Below are 22,198 nucleotides of genomic sequence, written 5' to 3' on the forward strand. Positions count from 1 at the left end.
GACTGTAGTAACATTAATAATAGTTGCCTAATATCTGTTGTAAAATTTAATCTGTATATCGCTTATAATCTATAATATGTTTTGTGATCTTGTAAACATTTCTCAAAATGTCAAAGAACAAACTGCCTATTGGACACTTCTTTTTTCTGACTGGTAAGGTTTCTAACATATAGAAGAGATTCTTCTGCAGCTCCTTTGTAAGGACTACATTTAGGATTAGTCTGCCCTGGACATGTGCTGGTGCTCCTGGAGAGCATCCACATCCTGTCCTCAGGCTGTGTGAGACTCTCAGGAGGAGCAATGCTCTTCTCTGTAGAGACTGCTGCTTTCTTCTTTGGCATTTGACTTCGTAGCCAGCAGGGGGTTTTTATGGAGTACTCATTTTGTAAGGAAAAAGCATTTTAAAAAGGCAAATAAATCAGAGGCTGGATCATTTTTACCCAGGTTTCCTCAGAACTTTGATGTGCTGGATATCCCCGCTCCACTTTCAGTCTGCTCCTCTGCCTCCACAGTGAGATGGATCTGCCGCCTCAGAAGCAGATCCCCAGCTATACGTAACTACACACAATATGTGACACCATAAACCAGTTGGAGATTTCCCCAACAGTGAAATCTGCCTCAAATACCTCCTTCCTTCTGCATAGCTGTATGGGAATCATCATGCCCCAGGTAGCTATGCAAGCATACAGATGGGTTTTAGTTATAGAACTAATTAACAATTATATATATGTATGTATTTCCATTTTATAACCAATGCCATTTGGATGTTTGCCTGTTTGTGTATTGTATCTTTGCAGTAAGGGGGGGGGGGGGGGGGGGAGGAAGAAGGGTAAGGGGAACAAGGGCCTCGAGGGTCCTGTATATTGAATATTGAACTAAGTAGTAGTAAAGTAATATCACTAAGCGGTGGGTTCTCTAGCAATCCCTCAGTATCCAGTATAGCAGAGATTTCAGTTTGTAACTTCTTAATTAATTTCTTAGCATTTTTTAATTTTTAATTTATAAATAAAAAATTCTTGCTGGTGACTGAATTTAAAGTACACCTACAGTCAGAATACTAGATGTTTTGCTAGAAGCATGTTTTTATATTTTTCTGTCTGCAAAATCAATATAGGTATGGCAGAGCAAGCTGTATTCCTTTGTCTACTGTATAATAGAGTTGGCTGGAAGACAGCAGTCCCTTTTCACAACAGCCTTTGAGATTTTAAAATTTGTTTTCCTTTTGTTTTCTTGGTTTTAAAACTAAAATTACTTTTGAAGTTTTGAGGAAAAAATGAATTGCTTCAGAGGTCAGTTTGTACGCTTTCCTAATAGTTACGAAAGTTATATGAGAAAAAAAATAAATAAGTGAGTCCACAATTGATTTACTTCTGCAATACTTTACCACTGGTAAGAACTCTCCTCAGATCACAGGCTGTGGTTCATTCAATATATTTAATAACTTTAAAGTCTGTAAGGACCCAAATAGATTTAATCCGTAAACCTATTCTACAGCATACCATACTGTTTCCTCCAATGAATTTCAACTCATTCCTCACAAAATAATCAAAGGAAACTCATGATTTCCAGTGTTGATACATGTTCCAGTCAAACTGTCCATTGTTTTCAAAAGATATAAGTTTTTCTAAAAAAAGGGGGAAAAAAACAACCTGGCTGGGAGGCATAATGGAGTACCATTTGAGTAGGAAGCTATTTTAATCTATTCATTTCATCTTTTTCACTTTCCTTTGATCTGTTTTCCTTTAAATTAACATATTCTCAAATATGGCAAGTGGTCCTCTTCAAGACAAAGTGTTTTGGCTCTTTAAAAATGTGGTTACAGACCTTCAAATAGATTTTCAGCAGGGGAGAAGATAGTAATTGCATCCCGTCCCCTCTCACCTGAGCCATTCAGTCTATTGGCAATAGCGATTTTTCAGTAAGGATCTGCAAAGCAGAAGGTTGACTGGCTTTATCTCCTGCTACGGGCTGTCACCTTTTGTTGTTGCATTGGCCTTCCTGCTTGCTGTCTCAACACCAAGAAGGAAAGCTTACAATGCAACATGCGGGCAACCCCCTTGCAGTCACTATTGCTGACATGTAATACATGGACTCCCAGCGCGCAATTCAGATCTGTGGCTCTGGCACAGCAGCACGGCCATGAATTCTGTACAGTCATGCAACTTTTCCAAGGAGTCCAAAACCTGCAATACATTGATGTATTTTTAATACTATTTTGTATGAATTTACATGGTTAACATATCTGCTGTTTCCTCTCATCCTTTGCAAAGGAAGAAAATAAACAAATCCTTGGTTTCTGGAAGTGGAAAAGGAGGGCTGATGGCTGGCTGTACGGCTCTGTGTAGCCACAGTGAATTGTCCTGCAGGTATATTGAAAATGTCTTATTCAGAAACGATCATCAGTGATTGCTGATGGACTTTTTTGATAAGTCATGTATATATTCCAAATTCAATGCCATGCTGAGACCTTCTTGGTGCAAAACTATGGAAATTGTTCCCTTGGCTCATCACAAGTGATGTATTTGCAGTAGCTGCACAGTGGCAGTAATACTGCCTGTTTCTGAACAAAAGAAAAGCCTCCATTGGGACCCTGCTTCTCCTTGCGTTCTTACCTCTGCAAAGGAGAGGTGTTTGCATGAGTAAGTCCATCCACATACATTATCTGAGGGAACGAAGGACCCAAGTCTTGTATGTTTAATATTAAAAAAAAAAAAAAAAAAAAAGACTCTCTGGTTTCTACCTCAGCCTACAGGCTGTAGGTGCAAACCTTTATTAGTCCTGTACATTTTTTAATCCCTTGAGTCTTCATCGGTCTTGTACTGTAGAATGCAGAGAGGAAATCTGGATTTCTTCTTATGTCCTTGATACTTGAGTAGAAAAGCACAGTATAAAGAAACATGGCTAAACACCTTGTTACAGGATGCTTTGTCTCAGAGGAAAAGCATGGGTAGTTGAGTGTCTTACAGGAAGGTTTAAGGGTTGGTTTTTTTTTTAATGCTTTGTGCAGGATATATATATATGTAATGTTATTATATATTGATTGTAGCTAAAGATCAAGATATAATGATTCACAATTTTATAGCCTGCCATAAGCAGAAGACAAGCTTGATGTGCTTGAAGTAGTTTGTGTTGCTAAGGATATATTGTATGGTTGTAGTCCAACTGAGCGATGATCAAGGAATGAATAACTGAAGCCATGTTATTATTCATCAGATAGGAGTCCCTTGCCAACTGGAGATAGAAATCATAATTCATAAAGGCTGCCATGTGAGAATTTAGCTTCAGGAATCTAAATAGGCACAAACTGAAATAATAAGTGGTTGGTATTCACTGTCTATGATGAGACACTTTGAATCCAAATTCTTTGAAATATTTTCTTATGCCCAGCAATAAGATCTTATTCTTATCCTCAATTTTATCTGCTATTGTCCACCTTTCAGCTCAGTTGTGATGATTATGAAGTTGAGACTTTCTAGTGAAAAATAGTAGAAACTTGAGGTCTATAGCAAAAGCTAGGATTAAAGCAGTCAAATGAAAAACTAATTTGAACTTCAAAAAGTTTTACATGGCTGACTTTTATCCTTCTGGCCATTAGGCACCAACCCAGTGCTCTGCTCTAAGGCCTTGTTGGTCTGTGATTACTTCATAGCTGGGAGAGAGGGGTAAGGAAGTTACCTCCACAAAGTATCTGAGAGCTTAGGTAAGGCAAATTGCCACAAAGGTCTCTGTGTCTCCCGGTCTCTGTGTCTCCCTCTCTGCTTCACTCCGATCAGGGGGTGTCAATAGTGAGGAGGTGAGGAGGACAGAAGGGCTATGGTTATCCGTGTGACCGAGTCCTGTGTCTCACCAATGGCTAAGGAATCAAGCTACTGCCATAATACTACATATTAGTATTTCTTAACAAAATGATATTCTACTTTCAGGTTTAATAGATCCTTTCATATTTTCTTCTATCTGGGGACTTAGGGAGAGGGATGTGCTACTTGCTGCAGGGCTGTTGTGTTCCAAGGGTAAAATTGTGTTTATAGGAGCTCTTGGAGTAGCAGGGTCAAAGGTTGAAGGAAGTGGTGTGAGCACAATTCAAAATATCTAGGAACAAAAAAGAGAATAGAACAGGCATATTTTAGGATTTGTCTCTTCTAACAGGCATACTTATCTATGTAGACTAAACAAGGTTAGGCTGGTGAGATCATTCGATACTTTGCAGAAACATATCAGGACAAGCCTATTCACAGGCCAGGGCTGTCTTTAGCTCATTCTGTGGTTTTAATCTTGTTGCCTAAATGCTGATAAGGAAAAAAAACACCCCAAACCCAAGCACTGTAAGTAATTCACACCAGCATCCCTGTAGTTGCATGTCTTTACAGCAGTCTAGCGTAGATACTGAAGCAGATCTGCATCTTTGAGTACCTGCTGTGGCTGCCAGCCTTGTGCTGGGGACAACTCTGAATAGCTGGAAGCCCAGGGATGTGGCTTCCTCCCCTCAGTCTGTTTTACTGGTTCCTGCATCAGTTAAATCATCCACTGCTGCTGGGTCTGACTAATTCTCCATTGCTATGTATCTTTTGCCGTCGCTTACTGCCGTGCAGTAACCCTGAATGCTAACCTTGTTTATTATGTGAGTGTAAGAGACTTAAATAAGTAAGCATCATTTCTTTTCTCTTTCCTGAAGTATAGTTCCTCTTGTCCTCTTGCGCTTTACCTTCTGTGACCAAGCATAAGAAGAGGCATAAGGGTGATTTTTGTTGCAAGCCTACATTTCCTTTGCTCTCTGGCTCTACAAAGCACTCACAGCATCTCAGGGACGAGTTGTGCTTTGCATTTATAATTTCTGTCACTTTACTGAATCCAAAATGTAAGTGGCACTGAAAATTGGCTGCTTCTGGTTAGGTTAGTAATTCCCTTTCAAAGTGAAAACCGATTGTAAAGTGGTATTCTCCAGACTTGCCCAAAGTCTGGGGTTTTTCTCTCTGTTTGCCACTGTTGTGGATCAGACAATAACTTGTAGGGGAGTTAAGGAAGACCTCTGTTTTAGACTATGGGATTTTTCCAGTCAACTGGATGAACTTATGAAGGACAGATAGGCCTGATCTCTTTTATTTGTGTGTGTCTAGGGGACTCGGTGCTTTGAAGTAAGCAGATTTCCATCAAGGATGAGTTCAGTCCTGCTGGTTTCTTTCCCTGTATGACAGAATATATATTTATAATTATGCTTGTATCTGTAATAAAAACACTTATTTAAATAAGAGAAAGGGGAATGAGTGACAGTAGGTGTTAAGACCACAGAGTGAGTGACTAGACAAAGGCTAGTGGTTCAGAAGCCCTGCTGAGCCAGCGCCTGCAGAACGCATGCTGCCAAACAGTGCCGGCTGTGGCTGCTTGCTGTGGACCACTGATCCATTGGATGAACAAGGCTCAAATCAAAGAATAGGAGACAAGCCATGTCCTTTCTGTTTTCAACCCCTTTCTTACCCATTACCCACCCCCTGCCTTTCCGCTAACATACATGCAGACGTACACACATGATCATTCATCCTTCTCACTGTGTTTCATTTCCAATGAGACTGATGAGGAAAAGAAGCCTTTTTTAAGATGTTCACTGCTAACATATCAGATGTTCATACAGAAACAAAACAAAAATAACTGTATATATTTCAGGATTTGTTTTTTCTACAATAGTTTGGTGGTCTTTCATGTCCTGAAGCACAGTAACAAAGAAATATGCAGGTACCTCTTTAGCTGCAATGCTAACTGTGAGTGACTTTCAGCGCAAGAACATTTTGAAACTTGAATTGGTAACTGCTGCTTCAGAGACAGGTAACTCTGATGGATTATGGCATAACACAGCTATGCAACATTTGAACACAAGTCTAAGTGAGCTAAGGCACATATATTGGTCTGTATTTACTCAATGATAAAGAAAATCTACTTCTGGCATCAATGTACTTTTCAGCCATGTATCTGAAAGTGTTACCAAAGAAAACCATTGTGTAAATGGCCTAATAGCATCTCTGTTTAGGATTTTATGCTGTATGGCACTGCTGGTGGGGAATGTTAACCTTAGTGCTGCGCACAAGGTGGAATGCCTAAATCCAGTGCAGCTCTGTGTTTTCTCAAAATTTCAGAAGCATTTGAACCTGTAAGTGTCTTAAAATCAATTTTAAATGTTACTAGATTTTTTTCTGATCAATATTATCAGGATTATGGCTAAACACAGGAGTAACTTCTGATATTCCTATCATCATATGTCAATTGGAATGGACTGTGCTACAGTGGTGCTATTTATGTCTGTTTCAGAAGAAAAAACAGTGAAATGCATTTTAAAAAAAATTACGTGTAGGACAGAAATTCAGTCTATCTAATGTCAGGGTGAGATTGCACTGACTGTTTACACTCTTCCTATGAAGGAGAACAATGAAAATTAAGACAGGCAAGCAGTTAATTAAAGTTAAAGATTATTCAGGATATGCTACATTATGTTTTGTTGGTCTTGAATTTCACGTGATGTGAATCAAGTGAAGGTTAGGTTTCAGGGTCAGAGGCAATAATATTTCTCCAAAGAGCTGTGTTATGTTCAGACCATGATTCAAAGCCAGACTCCTCTTGCCACAGACCTGATTTAGAAAGCCCGGGCTGAATTTGTGATCATGTAAAAGGGGTTTGCATCTGTGCTTCTGTTCTGCAGAGCTCAACTTTTCATAGTGGTATGGAGAAAAAGGGAGAAAAAAACCCTTAAGTGTTCCTTATCAGCAGAAAAGCAAGGACTGTGTAACATATGGTTATGTGAGAGACGGTCCCTTAATAACAATCCACATTTCAAAATTTATATTTGCTTCTGGCAAGAAGTTCAAAAACTGCACTCTAGTGTCTCTAAGTTACAAGTAACACTGGTTTTGGCCATGACTTTCAAGGGCTTTGAAGGACTTTTAAGCTGTGTCAGGATCTCCAGAAGGGGCGGGGGGGGGAGTTCATAATCTTCAGACTAAGAAACTAAGCCACTTCTTTAGACTCCAAGATTTCTTTCAGCTTGGAAGGGTGTGATCATGGGGAAGTCACTATCTTTTAAGTTTCTCAGATTTCATAACTGGAGAGGGGGATCTTTGCCTTCCATGTTAAAGTCCTTTGAGGCAGTTGAGCAAAAATAGTATATCACAACGAACTTATTATTTTGATAAACATTTACAGTTTTTAGAAGATTTGAATCGGTGACCGAACTGATAGCAGTACATTTCTTAAAAGAAATGTAAATTGTATTTCACTTATAATGTGATGCTTAATTACACTGCTTATCTTCCTTGAAACATTTCACAGTAACATACTTTTAAAATGCAATGTCCACTAGAAAGGAAGATTGATCCAGGAAATACTAATGATACCCACTTCAACTAGCTATTAAATACTACTGGAACGTGTCACATTAAGAAGCCACTTGCTCAATGTGCCCCATCCCACCACTGATTGGTCATGATTAACCAGGATGACCTTGCAAGAACCACAAATGGTCTGTCAGTTCATGTTCTTCATTGTTAAGAACACAAAGGTTGCTCTGCAAAGTGTTTGCAACCTCTAGCAGCACAGCTAGGGAGGAATAAATCACTTTGGGCTGGTTTCCAAAGTTGCACTGGAGTCACAGAATGCATTTTCATTTTTAGGACACTGTTACTGAAGTATTATTTGGACAACAAATTGGCTTAACTCTATTACCTTTAATGAGTTCAAATGCATGTAAGTCATACTTGCAGGGGGGTGTGGGATGGTGGGAATCCAATAGTTCTCTAGTTGTGAGAGCTGAGAAGGCATTGATTTTTTTGTCCTACCCAGTGACCTTTTACTTTTCCCTTTCTCAGTAACACTTCTTGACTGGGGCAGCTGTGATGGAGAGGCCCATGTCTGATAGCCCAGGGGCAGAAGGGCACTGTCTTTCTCTCTGAGGCTCAGCCCTTGGTTAGTTGATGACCCTGGATAAATCACATGTCCTCTCGGAGCACCACCATTTCTCCCTACAAATTAGAGGCAATAATGCTTTCCTACACTGACTGGTAGACAAAAAGTTTGTATTTCATTAGCAAGGAGTGCTTAAGGGCACATTGATTCATGCAGTATGGGAGGAGCATTTGCATACAGTGGAGGATATCCTCCCATCAATATCCATCCATGGCTGCTTCTCACAGTACAGAAGGAAATACATATGAAAAGTCTGGATGAAATAGAAGCTAAGCCTAATGCATTTATAGAGAATTGTTAGAAGAAAGGAGGGTGCCGCATTTTTTTCCCAGCACTGTGCAGACTATTCTATAATGGTTTACACTGAGAAAAATAAAGTTTGTAGTAACTGTATAGTTTGGATAAATGTATGTTCTGTATCTCTCTCAGAGAAGTAGTCCTTTATGTCATTCATGTCTTTTTAATATGCATATGAATTATACTATAGGTTTTTCTTTTTCGCCACATCCTTGTACTTCAGAAGTGTGTTTGAAGTGCTTTTCTCCCTTGAGAAGCAAGTAAGCTAGCTGGCCATGTACATTATTGAAAAATATCAGAAGTGCAATTCATCCACCAAACAGGCTTCTGTGTCTCTCTAGTGAAGACTTTTTACAGTTGTCTTGCTCAGAAGTTATTCTGGTTTATATTCTTTTGCCCACTGCATTGGGGAGAAGATGACAATACATTTAATGTGTAGAGTTGTTTTTCCACCTCTAGGACTACAGTTCACATCCAACGTGACCCTCTCAAGTGCTATCACTGAAACAGATGGAGATGAGGCTTGGGTGAGCATAAATCTGAACAATTACAAGGATGGCTTTTAGCAATTTGAACTCAATAGACAAAGAAGACAAAATATATATGAGTAATGGGACCCATGCTGAGCACATTTTTCTGGGGAAACCGGTATGCACACAGGAAAGAGGAAGGGGTAGAAAGGTTTTCAGAAAACTGACAGATTGGACTAGCACATGTTTTCAGAGGAGCATGGAGTGATGGGTAGGTAACAGGGTTTCCTGTCCTGCATTACATCTAAAATCAAAAGAGACCACACATATGCTTTGCTGTGTGTTGCTTCTGATGATTACAGTGCAGCGTTCAGATTAATAAAACTTAAAGGTGTAGGGGGACCAAGACAGTGGTTTGTTTGACGTTGATAATGTGCAGCTGTGGCCTTGCTTTGACGATGTACAGCTGTGATCCTGCAGCAAAGTGGTTAAATAACTTTGAGGGAGTGTGGGAGAAAACCTGGAAGAAGCAGAGACAAAGAGTGTGGTCTGGCCTCTGGAGGATGGGAAAATAGTGTGGACGCTAGAGTTTGACTAATGGTAAGCTTTTGGCAGCGCGTGTACAGAGTGTAAATTTACAGAAGCTGTGGCTACCGAATAGTAAAGGTCTTTGCTTCAGAATTCTTGCAAAGTCCGTGCCTTGTACACCACATAAAGGTACTTGAAAAAGACACAAAGGAGTTCAGAAATGAGCTACTGAGGTTAGGGAGCAAAACAGGACATCTTTGAGGTACTTGGGGTTCTCGGGGCAGCTGCTGTTCTTATCTCTGAGAATTTCAGAGTAATGTTCAAAGCCTGAACGCCAATGGCTTTGATAAACATGGTTATCCTTGAATATGTAGAATTATTACTATTTACTCCACAACTCATCTACCAGTTCCTTGTGATCTTTCATGAGTATTAGTCAAAAGTTAAGTGGTTGAATCTGTGTAGTTAATTTTTTTCCTAATATCTTTGCCAGTAAAGAGACTTCTGCATGTATTCTTTAAAACTGCAACATCGTGTTCTGTGAGCTTTAAGAAGTGCAGCTGAGTTTATAAAGGAAGCTGAGGAAGGTTTAATGTTGTTTGCTTTAAATACCTTCAAATATTTGCTACCTGCCCCAGGTAGCATTTTAGCTTTCATTTAGAGGCTTTTTTTTTTTTTTTTTTTTTTTTTTTAATTTGCCGCAGATAGCTTTTTTATCTCCTACCCCACCCTACCCCAGCTGACTTACTCAGGTTTCAGCTTTTCAGACTTTAATTGGTGATGTTAGCAATTCACTTTTTTTTTTTTTATCCCATATATGCACTTCTTTATTAATCTTTAAATTGTGTTTTGAATGCTGGCATAATTAGTTCAGTAGATACCAGGTGAGATAAGTTGAAACAGCTATTCAGTCAAGGTGAAAAAAAAATAGCTTGAGGGGGTTGTGTGTGTGTGTGTTGGTTGGGTGCTTTTATTTTTCCTCCCAGATATTTTTCAGTTGCACCCTAAAGATAGCATTTTGGTTCTTAATGACAGTTCCTGAGCCTTCTCATGCAGCTGTGGAGCTGGCAGTCTGGCAAAGGTCTCCCATGTGAGGATGTGGTTGAATTCTTGGACTGGCCAACCCAGACAGCTGTGCAGGATGGTGCTGATCCATAGGCACAGTTATATGCCCTTACTAGCAGGTTGCAGTTGGTGGTGAGAAAGCACTTTGGAAACAGATTTGGAACAAGGATTAGGGACATCACTGATAGAGAAGAAAGAACAGGAAGCTTTCTTTTTGAAGTGCTATGACACCCGGTAGTCCACAATTTGTTGTTTGAGTTATAAAATATGTGTAAAAAGGACAATTTATTAGACATTAACCTTCAAGGCAGTAATTATGAAGTAAAATAAACAGGAAAAAAAATCTATGCATGAGCTTTAATTTTTTTAACAGAAGATAGTAACTTCACTTGGAACAGAATTTCGTGACAACTAATTCACCTAAGCATATAAAGGCTCACATTTCAGAAGAGGTTGATGAAGTCAGGGGCTTAAAAAAGAATGTATTAAATTGATTTTAAAGAATCCCTTAAACATCTTTTGTTAATCTCAGTTTAAAATGTCATAAACTACCTGAAACTGTTAGTTTTCCTTAATTTTTATATAGAAATGGTCTGAGCTTGAAGCCACCCATCTAAACAGTGGGAAAATTCAAAACTGCAATAGATTTTAACAAATCTATAGGAAAAATGATGTTCATTCTATTTATTTGTGTACAGCCAGATTTTCATATATGTTGGTTTACATGGCTTTCAGTCTGTAGGCCCACTTTGAGAAATTCATAAGCATTATCCCAAAGAGCACTAGTTTGATCATTAAAATTAATGTAGTATTATGTTATTACATTAAATTAGTGTAAAATTTAAAGTCATTTAAGGTATGGGGTTTTTTTCCCTCTGACTCCACTTGTATCTGAAAGGAAGTAAAGTTTTCTGAAAGTCATTCAAATTGTTCTTAGTTAAGAGAAAACAAACAAACAAATGAGCACACTGCAGGCAATCTGGAGCAATTAATATGAGAGCTGTCAGGGGGGTATATTATAATAAGATGAACTGACAATGCTGTTCAAGGGCTAAACCTGAAGTTTCCACTCCAAAGAGGAAAATGACATTTATGCTGATTACAACTTCCTTTTCAATTACAGCTTTCTTTTGTGAAAGATTAATTATTTTCTTTTGTGGTTAGATGAGGAAAAGAACCCCTCCATGTTCTTTTCCTTGAAGGAGCTAGCTTAGGACTTTAAATTATGGTGGCTGAAAAATTAGGGAAAAATAGAAAATTCACAACAAACGCCAACCAGCTGCTTCTGCTGTATATTTAATATGTACAGCTCTATTAGACTGGTTTATTAATACGTCTGCAGGTATTCTGCAACAGGGGCCAGATGGCACAGGAGGTGGATAATGGCATAAAAAGGGTTGCAAGTAGCAATCTCTTGCAGGTAAGAAATCTCCAAATGATGTTGCCTTCTGATGTCTATTCAGCAACCAGCCTGAATGACTCAAGAGAGAGGGTTTCATTCCAGCGCGTGGTCCTGTACCACCAAAACTGCAGTGAATTATTCTCCCATATGAGCAGGAAAAAAACCCAAACATGTAGAAGTGGTGACAGGTAATTAGGCAAGCGCTGTCTACACATTAGCAATGATGCTCCTTGGTAGGATTGTGCCGGACATTTGTTTTATTTTGGGAAGTAAAAAAAAAAGACAAAATCCAGCAGCTGACTCTGTAGATGGGAGTGGATCTGTGTCAGCAGCGGGGTCCTGGGCTCTGAAACATGCACACAGTGGGCTTCCAAAAGGTGGCATCAAGGGCTACGCTGATTCGTACACACAGCAGTATAGCAGGCTGTGTTTTTAAACTTACATGACTGACTCTATCTTCCTGAATTGTAAACTGAAGTTCATTCTTAAGGAAATCCTTTTATCTTTTTTTTTTTTTTTTTTTAAACCCAGTCAACAAATATTAGGGGGAAATAAGGGAAATAAGTGCCAGGCTTTGTGCTTGTTTCTCTACTTTTATCTTCTAAAAGTTTAGAAGTAGTTTGTCGTTTTGAATTTATGAGCTATGGAAACTGGTATTATTAGGTGACAGCAGGCAAAAAATTGAGAAGTTATAGTACTGCAGTCTTAATAAAGCTGGTTTAAAATGATTTATACAGATGCAATACAGACATGATCCTGTTTTCTCTGTCTGATGGGGCCATAAGAAAAATCACAGTGAGATTCATCATATGACCAAACCTGCAAAAACTCAGTTTAATGGTCAGAGCGTACTGTAGGTGTATTTGTCCAGAAACCTCACCTGTGTGTGGATATTACCTTGTCACTCAGGCTAAGATAACATAGTCATAATACAGTATACGCTTTGCATCAGACCCCTTGCATCACTTTGGGTTTCAAGCATCAAACATAAAATTAATGAATCCTGTTTCTCAGGCCACAGGAAGGCAACCCTTTGTCTTTAATCCTTTGAACTGCTTTTGGAATTAAAGGAATGATACTACCTGTACTGTAGGGTTGCACTTGAAAACCTTTTCTGATGTCAGCTAGCTCAGGTGTACCATGTAATTCAGGTTACCACGTAACTGCGTGAGTATGTGTGTGAAAGGGTATTAAGCACAGCATGAATACAGACTGTACACTGCTTTGTACCCAGATGAACAGGGATGCTGCTGCCTGACATTGCCCTGTTGTAAGTCTGGGGGTGTGCTTGGACAAGCTGTTGAGGGTGGTCTAGGGAGGTATCTCTGACGCCAAGGTAAGTGTTTCTCTGGTATCTCCGTCTCTTGTAACACTAAGTTTATTTGTACCTTGCAGCTTAGTTTGTAATAAATCACTCTGATGGCCATTCATAACAACAGTGGCCTGTTGCTTTTCTTCAAATTCAAATAATCCCCCCGTCTCCCCACTTTTCAAGGCATCTGTTGAAACTTAAACTCCTTCTCCCCAAATGCTAATATATATGGCTGTCAAAATAAACAGAGTCCCTATCAATGAATTATTGTTTTGGAATTTGTGTACATGCAGGCTCTCGGTGTATTTTTTAATTATTATTTATTTGTTTGTAAAGCTCTGCCTCATGCTATGATGTTGCTAGTCCTGTAGATAGAAAAGACTTCAAACAGGAGCAGGGACAGGTCTGAGTAAATCCAAAATTAAAAGGAAAAAGTAATCAGCAACAGCTATATGTGTGTAATTCTTGAGAATGATTCTGTAAAAGCACATTAGCCTTGCACTGTGAAAGCATAGGAACCATTTGTTTGCATGTGTGTGTGTCAGCTGATGTACACTTGTGAAGTCAGTGATGTTAAAAGACAGAAATAAAAGCCCGATCCTTAACTGGTGTAAATAGATTCACCACCTTAGCTTTCTCATACCTAAAGCAGTTTACACTTGCTGAGGTTTTGACTCAATGTAATATTAAGTCCAAACATCTATAAAAATAAAACATGTAGAAAGAGTAAATATAAATTAAGACCTGTGTTACATAATGAGGTTTAAATCTTCATTATTCCATGGAAAAAGATAGTTTGACCTGAAAATAAAATCTTACTGGAAAAGGTGGCTATAAAACTTATTGTTAATATGACCAGACAGTAAGAACTGTTTAGTGAAACATGAGCTGAAGGACTTGGGGAGGTAAAAGTATTTATTTTACATCTAAAATTACATCCTGTAAGAATTCAGATGGAAGAATCGGATTTGCAGTGTTAAATCTGAATCCAACAAGAATCTGTTTCTACTATCCAGTGACTTATAACTTGATCTGCTCAAGCAGATAAGTAATTGCCATATCTTAAAATAAGTATTTTATTTATTTAGCGTGCTTTCAGGCTGTCAGAAGTGCTACAGCTAGATGTGAAACAACATCTACCACAAATAGGAGAAAGCAGTGCAAGAAAGTCCTTGGCTAAGATTGTGAATATTTGCCTTTACAAGATAAGGGTCCAATCAAATGCCTTACTAGCAGAAGAATATCTACAACTTCATAAATCAATCATAAATTCATGTTATAATTGCTACTACTATTCTTCATGCTAGGTGTTCTACCTATAAAGAGTTCTCTAGCTGCCTGTTTAATGTCCCCTGGCTCATTGTAGATGTTAATTTTTTTATCATGTTAGCTCTTTTGGTCATGTACTTCAGATTCCCTTGATTTTTCCCTTTTAAGGAAGTTCTATTACGTACTTTCCATCTCTCTCTTAGCATTACTTATCTTCATGACACATCTCTTTTAATCTGCCCCAAAATTCACTCTTGCTTTTTGCTATATATCTACTCACTGTTCATACATGGTAATGCCTCATTCTTCCACTCATGTGTTACTCACTCAGTCACTTTTAATGCATAGGAGGAAGAAAGGCTTTCCACGCCGCCTGCTGTCAAGTGCATTTAAGGGACTGTATTCATAGCAGAGAGTAAATGCTATGTCTGGGGGCAATTAACTGCACTAGTGAAGCAGAGGAGTTCCCTGACTGCAGGGTCCACATAAGCATAAACCTTCCAAGAGCTGAGAAATTCTCATCTTTTGCTGGAGCCACAGGGAGCTGAAAGGCTCTGAATGCTTTGCAGGAGCACATCATGAAATTTATGGAGAAGCCAAAAAATATTTCATAAGGATGACTTTATGGAATGTTACTCTTGCCTTGTAGGGGCCTGCACGTTTTATGGTGCTGCCTTGTTCAATGCAATACCATTGTCAACATGGGAAGAGCCTCGGCAAATCATTAGTTAAGAGACAAAAATGGAAAAAGCTTTATTGAGACCTAGATTTTGCTGATTTCTTTCATGCCGTGTTACAGCAATGGCACTGCTGTACCAGTCAGTCATGAATAACCAAACCAACCAACACATAACCGTGGCAGTGGGAGCACTATTAGATGTAGACAGATGTACTAATAATCTTGCCCCTTCTTTTAGTGCACGGGTTGAGGTGATTGTTTGTTATGCAAATAGGGGGAATTGCATCTCAAAGTGTGATTTTTGTAGACTGAATTGGTTAATAAGCTAATTGGTGTGCATACTAAAGAGGATTTGTAAGGTATTTACACATGTACAATGGATGATTTTCAATCTTTTATCAACTTGGCTGCAATAAAGAAAATCAATTAAATGAAATAAAATGCCATGTACTAGGGATTAGTGCTTGCAGAGATTTCACTGCAATAAAAATTTTCTAATAAGAAAAGCCTAAACTGATAGACTTGAGGGTTTGGGGTTTTTTTTGTCTTAACTAACTGGCTTACATATTATCAGATGTGTTTCAGTTAATTTAAATGTTCCACTTGTGTGTTCATATCCCCATCTACTACTGTGTTCACCAAAAAAAGAAATCCATGTGCTAATCCAGAACAAAACTGTAATCCTTTAAATTACATTGAAATCTTGAAAATGTAGAGAGGCAAATATAAAAGTTTTCAATTATATGCAGCATGCTTCTAGTGAACGTGGATCAAGTGCAATAGATTCAGTTTAAAACTAACTAGCTCCAAACCAGCAAAATCCTGCTCTAACTTCCTTCCAAAAACTTGCTTAGGTTATTCCATGTGAATGAATTGAAGCTGAAACACTGTCTTCATAAAAAAAAAACACCTCATTCTGCTTTCTTCATCCCATTCTCCCTCAATATGCCTTGCTGACTAACAGCGGACAAATATAGTATCCAGTGCATTTCTGCACTCAAAATGTTAAATCTCATGATACACTCAATAATGGTGATGATTGTTCCCTTCTGGGGAGGGAGGAGCCCAAAGCTACTGTGCCATTGTATTTTTTCTGGTGGTCAGAAAAACAGTTTCTCAGCACAGTTCTTCTATTCTCACTTATTTGGCCATCCGCACTGAATAGGAATATTTCCCACATTGGTATCCTTCATACACACAGAGATGATTCACACCTAATATGCACAGACAGATTTCAGAGCTGTCTTACAACTTTATACCACGTTTGACCTGTAACTGCAAAAACTGTTAAAAAAGATGGTGCTCAAAACCCAGTTAATAAGATACTTCAGAAGGCTAAATATGCTGCTAGTTTAACAAAAGACTGCAAAAGTTCTGCTGAATGGGAAAGTAGCTGGTACTTATAAAGAAAGATTTGGTAACTAAATTTGCTGCTAAAGGTTCCCAGATGACCTTACATACTGATTTAGTTCTCCAGTCAAGCCTCACTGAAATTTGGAGCTGTATTTCTGTTGCCTGCAATAGGCTTCCTGTAAGTGTGTGTGTGTGTATGGACCTGCAGAGCAGCAGTCAGCTAATGTCTACTAAATTATTTTTTTTTCCTTTAGTGAAATGATGCAGGGGAATGAAGGAACATGCACGTGCAGGCCCATGCTGGAGCAGCCTACTGATCGTTTCCCTCTTGGAAATTTGGTTTAACAGTTTTAAGAGCAGATTAAGCTGCTATGTTGATTTAGCATGCAAAATAATGTCTATGTTAAAATATTCAACCCAAGGTAAGCTAATAGCAATATTAAACTCTCAAAAGAGTCAGCATTCTTTTAAAATGTCTTGGGGGGCATAAGAGGCAATCTCCACTGAAGGCAATAGGAGTTTTACTGCCGATTTCTCTGGATTTGGGATTAAAATACATATATGTTATTGTATTAGATCAAATTGTATTCACACGCACACATTCAGTATCCACAGAATGAGGCTGGATTAACCATCCCAGCTGACCAAAGGGTGCGTTTCTAAGAGATGATTCCATGCCTGATGCGTTCTTATTCCTATTCAGTACAGTTTATGTATATAATATTCAGATTAGAATTATACTGGAGGAAAGTATAGTGAAACATCATGATTGCATGGAGGTTGAACAATTATAATACAACTAACTACACTGTTTAAATATTCATTTTTATGAAAGACATTCATTATGCTCTTCATCTGGTAAGTTACTCTCACTTAAGACTCATTCCAGTGTTCAATCTCTGATAGAACATTGGAAAAAATCATGAAATATTTAAATGCTCTCATTATGGTCTGGACAGCTTCTGTTGACAGTGTATCCCATGCTTCATTTACAACAAAGCTTACAATTTTTGCCAGTTAGAAATCACTGCCATTCCTCTTAGGCAGAAAGTTTTTGCTACTAAGAGGCAAAAAGAGAATTGCTGGGAGAGCACAAATCAAGAACTACTAAAAGGCCCTTGACTAGCCTAACATTTTTGAGATTTGCACTGAACTATTATTTAAAGTTACAGGGTAGATAACATTTAGACACACTGTGTGGCATCCAGCATAACATGTAACACCATCCAGCACAATATGTAACACCAGCATAAAAATGGCATGAAATAGGACCCTTGTACATTAAGGCTTTTTAATCTCTTACCTTGCATTTTGTTCTATCTTGTTCAGTGCAGCTTCTGCCAATTTCTGTACAAACCTAGCACATACATCTGTAATTTCATGCACTTGCTAAACCACCTATTGTTGAGTGTGTGACTGTGCCTCAGACTGAATTGCAGAGCTAGCAGCATTTTTGCTGTGTACCTGCCTTAGACAACTGCCTCCCTAGCAAAGAAAGCTTCCTTTCAGAAGGGAGAGTATCAGGCTGGGATATCTGAATCACTTTTGTCTTAGTGCTGAAATCCTTTCTGTAAGAACAACACATTATTTGAAGACAAACTGAAAAGAAAAAAATACATGTCTATTATTGGACAGAGGCTAGCCACTGGAGCGCTGAGGCTTCCTTTTGGATAAGCTCTTCAGATCTGAATTCTTATCCGAGTACACTGAGCAAGGCTGAGCCTTTCCAGGCCACATTCACCTCTGTATTGTCTGTAAAGTCTGCCAGGAATATGCTGAATGCAGAGAACAACCACAATCACCAGCCACCCTCTGCAGCTGCTGAAGACATTGGTCTCAGCTAAAACCCACCAGCACAGCCTTTAAGGTGATGCTGTTTTGGATGTGACGCCAAGAGCTAGCAGGCCTGCCGGGAGTGGGGATGTGGGCTGTGGCTTGGCCCCCACCACACTGCAGTGCCCAAGGCTGCAGGCAGTGCTGGCTCCCCCTTGAGCCCTGTGCTTCAGGAGGGCAGCTGTTGCCCTGGCTTCCACCTGACCAAAGCTCTCTCCAAGCATCTCAGCACACAGCTCCTGGCTGTTCACACCTACCCTCCAGCCTGCAATCTCCCTGCAGTTGCCACTGCAGTCTCATCTTCCAGATGCATCCTTGGGCCCTGCCTAATATCTTGAAGCACAGATGGGGAGTTTCAACACTTTCTGTGGATTTATAATGATTAGAAAAGTTGTAAATATGATGTATAATGAATTTGACTTCGGTTTCCTGCATGTCACGCATCCCGGGATACTGGATTTTCAGGGTAGGGTATTGTATTTTTGCCAGTGTTTGCATGCTTTGGACAGCACTGCCTTATTGACCTGAAAGTCCAGGTATTACTGTAATGTAAATATTAACCATAATGCAGGCCTCTGAGAAGGTAAGAAGTTGTCTGCCACTTCTTAATGTGAAGAGAGCAAGAGGCGGTCACAGCTGTTTTAGCTGTATGAACTATTTATGCACAGTATCAGATAAATAGAGATGAAGGAACCACTCAGTTTTGGGTGGCCATAGGGATTTTGTTGACCAAAGCTTTCCACTCATCATTTCTCAATGATGCTTTAGGAGCCATTTTAACATATGGGAACTTAAACACTTCTCTGTCACTTTACAAATGACAGATAGGGAAAGGGTGTTCTTTCTGTAGTGATGGAAATGCTCAAAGGATGTTTGTGCAGTACCAAATGCAAAGTGGTGTCAGACCCTTCCTGAGGCTGAAAAGAACAATGGCAATAGAAATAACAGGAATACTATGCTGAACTTCACTGTGTGAGGTGATGGTGACACAGTATTTCCCAGTAAGAGCTGTTGCAGATAACCACACAGCATGGAAGATAAGCAGAGTAAAATATGATTATTCAAAGCACAGACCATTGGGTAGGTTGAAGAACAATGCCTTCACAAGTGCAGGGTAATCAATTATTTCTATTTTATGAGCAAGAATACTTTCAATTGTACTGCAGACAGAATTCCCTCTGGTTGAATAAGCTGCTGAAGTGGAAAATTTTATTTAGCAGCATTTGGTAAGAGTCTCACAAGTCTCCACTGAGTCATTAGGAGCGGTACAAAAAGTTCACTTTAGCTGAGTTAAATTCTGGCTCCTTCCTGGGTGAACATGGTTGTGAGGGGTTGCAGTAGCCCTGCATGTATTCTGTAACACCCTTCCTTCCCATCCACACCAAGGAGCCACACGAGCACTTGGTCAAGGGCTCCAAGTGAAAATTGCCCAGGTTTCTAAAATTCCCCATCTGTAGCTCTAAACTAAAAAAACAGGATGCTTAAATATAGTTGAACTTGGTTTTATTCTGTTACATCAGTGTTTACCAGAAGCCCCTTCAGTGATTATCAGCAAAATCAAATTTATGCCTTAAATGTAGTTTGCTAAGTCTGAGGTTGACCAGAGATCCAGCAAGCTACAGAGGGCTAATATCAATTTTACCTATACTTCTCCATTTACTCCTCCAGTACCATGAACATTATACATGTTTATCAAGAGCAAAAGGTTGCTAGATGATGTTCTGTCATGCTTCCTATAGCTTCAATGAGGTATTTCCTAACATGCTAATTATTGTCAGAAAATGCCAACTGATCAGAATGCTCCAAATTTGACCTCACCCAGCTCAAACAGGTGCACAGGAAAAGCATTTCTTTAGGAAATGGGAAATTAATTTTCAAGTCCTCTTACTACTTGATTGAGCCTAAGCTTTCAAGGCCATCCTCCTGACTGAATGCTTTTCTGTGAGGAAGGCAGGTCTCTCCTTCTGGGGTTGTTCTGCCCTGTACAAAGTAGCTGTTATTTATCAGCCTTGATACAAACTTGTGCTGATCCAAACCACCGGCCCATACCGGTTACTAGACAATCTGTCCTTCTTTCTAATTCTTCTTTCACTCACCCTTTTTTTTTTTTTTTTTTTTGGGGGGGGGGAGATAAAGATATTACTGTGAAATATTTTGATTGTATCTTGATGTAGAGGGAGAGAAAAATATATAATGAAGGGAAAACAATTTCTCAGAAACTGCATTTGCAGTAGGTATTTCACTTGGTTATCTTAGTCTGGGTGAATGAATACATACACTTTCTGGTCAAATTAGAAACCTACGACTAATCTGTTGATAACATTTTTATAGCATTCCTGGAGATACAGCATCGTTGGAAAGATGACTAAATGCGCCCTACAGGTTTTACATCAAGTCAACTGTGAGGGCCCCTTTCTGGGTCCAGCTGGAGTCTGGCATAGAAAAACAGAGCAGGAAGACTACTCTGCCCTTTCTTCTCTTCCCTCAATGTCATGCTCTGCATTAGCTGACACAGGCTGGGGCCACAAACCCCCAGCCCACATTCCAAAGACAGGACTGCACTTGCACTAGCCCCCAGGGCCAGAAGACAAATGAGAGCACCTCGGGAGGACCCTGACTGAGTAATAGTGGTGCCAGCTGGAAAGGTTAAAGGGCACCCACCATTTGCACTGCAGTAGGTTAACATCAATGGCCTCCCCCAGAGCACAGCCAACAAAATAAAGCAAAAGATGCCACTTTTAGCCTATTATTTGGAGTTACCAGAATGCTTTAACTGAAGGAGAGCGAGCAAAGCTAATTCAAAATGTTATTATCTGTTTGTCTGCATGGTGGTCATCCAGACAGCACACTAGCCTCTTGTGAAGGGATACCCGAGATAGCTCTCTTTGAGCTAAAGTACTGCAAGTAATATAACCAGACTAGCATGGCACTCTGCCCAGACTAATTTATCTGTCTTTTCAAAGGCAGGATATCTGACAGGTCTGTTTTATTCAGTGCCTCAGTTGTCACTAATGACTGCTGTGTAACTAGAGCCTCTGAACAGCACAATAATCAATTTTAAAAAGGTCTCACAAGAACTCCTTGAAGTTGAGTTCTCAGTCATGCTAATGATGCTAGATGAGTCCATCTACATAGACTGGTTGTCTAGAGTAAGCTTGCATGAAAACTACAGAAGTTCAATACAAGCTAGAAAACACATCTTCAGGCTGGAAACCTATACCCCAGCTTCAGCTTCTGAGAGTCATTTCAGAAATACCAGGGCTGGCCCAACTGTGCACCTACTAAAGGTCAAAGTTAAGACATCAAGGACTGGGGACAGTGCTCAACTTGTGCTTGAAAAATCCAACCTGCAGTCTTGTAATGACCCCGTTTCAGCTGTTACTGCATTTTAAATTCTTCAGTGTGCTGCTAAGTCAGACCATCAGTGAGAGGGCAGCAGAGATGTTAAGCCTCACTATCTGGCCCTGGTTCTTTGACATTTTTATCAGTTTTTCCACTTCTTTTGTCTGTTTAATCTATTTCATTTTCCAAAGCCATCAGTTGTCTACTAAAGTTATTTCTTTCCAGACGTTATTACTTTTTTTATTTTGAGATGTTATTGACAGGTATGATGCAGGCAAACTGATACCTAATGCAATAATAAATTAGATACAGCTGAATCCCAGTTTCCCAATATAATCATATTACAAGAAAGTATTCCGTTATACACAGGAGACCCTAATGAAGTCAACACAGCTGCTCATGTGTAAAAACAGCAGAATCTGATCCACTGAGTTCAGCTGGATCTGGCAGGTTTCCAGATTTTCTGAACTAAACTACTCTCGTTTCAGACATCACAGTCACCAGTAGGAACCAGTAACATTCAACATCAGAGCGGCACTTCCCAGAGAGTGTCCTCTCTAGAGCTGATTAAAATAACATAACCTCCAGAAATATAAGATCAACAACTGTATTTACATTCATTGCTTAAGGGGATATTAGTTTACTGTTTATTATATTGTAACATTCAAAATAATATTTATCATAGCCTGAACCAACTCTTTGCT

At 39.3% G+C, this 22,198-nt stretch overlaps 1 long non-coding RNA gene across 1 annotated transcript in view; it reads right to left on the bottom strand.

Annotated features, from left to right (window-relative positions):
- Positions 1-2,772: 2,772 nt before the first annotated feature.
- Positions 2,773-22,198, bottom strand: part of LOC119144386 — a 52,572-nt gene continuing 33,146 nt past the window's right edge. The window contains exon 3 of the long non-coding RNA XR_005103108.1: positions 2,773-4,089. This is a non-coding gene — a long non-coding RNA (uncharacterized LOC119144386). The remainder of the gene's footprint in view (positions 4,090-22,198) is intronic.

Source organism: Falco rusticolus, chromosome 1 (genome assembly GCF_015220075.1).
Source record: "Falco rusticolus isolate bFalRus1 chromosome 1, bFalRus1.pri, whole genome shotgun sequence".
In the NCBI taxonomy this organism is placed as follows: domain Eukaryota; kingdom Metazoa; phylum Chordata; class Aves; order Falconiformes; family Falconidae; genus Falco; species Falco rusticolus.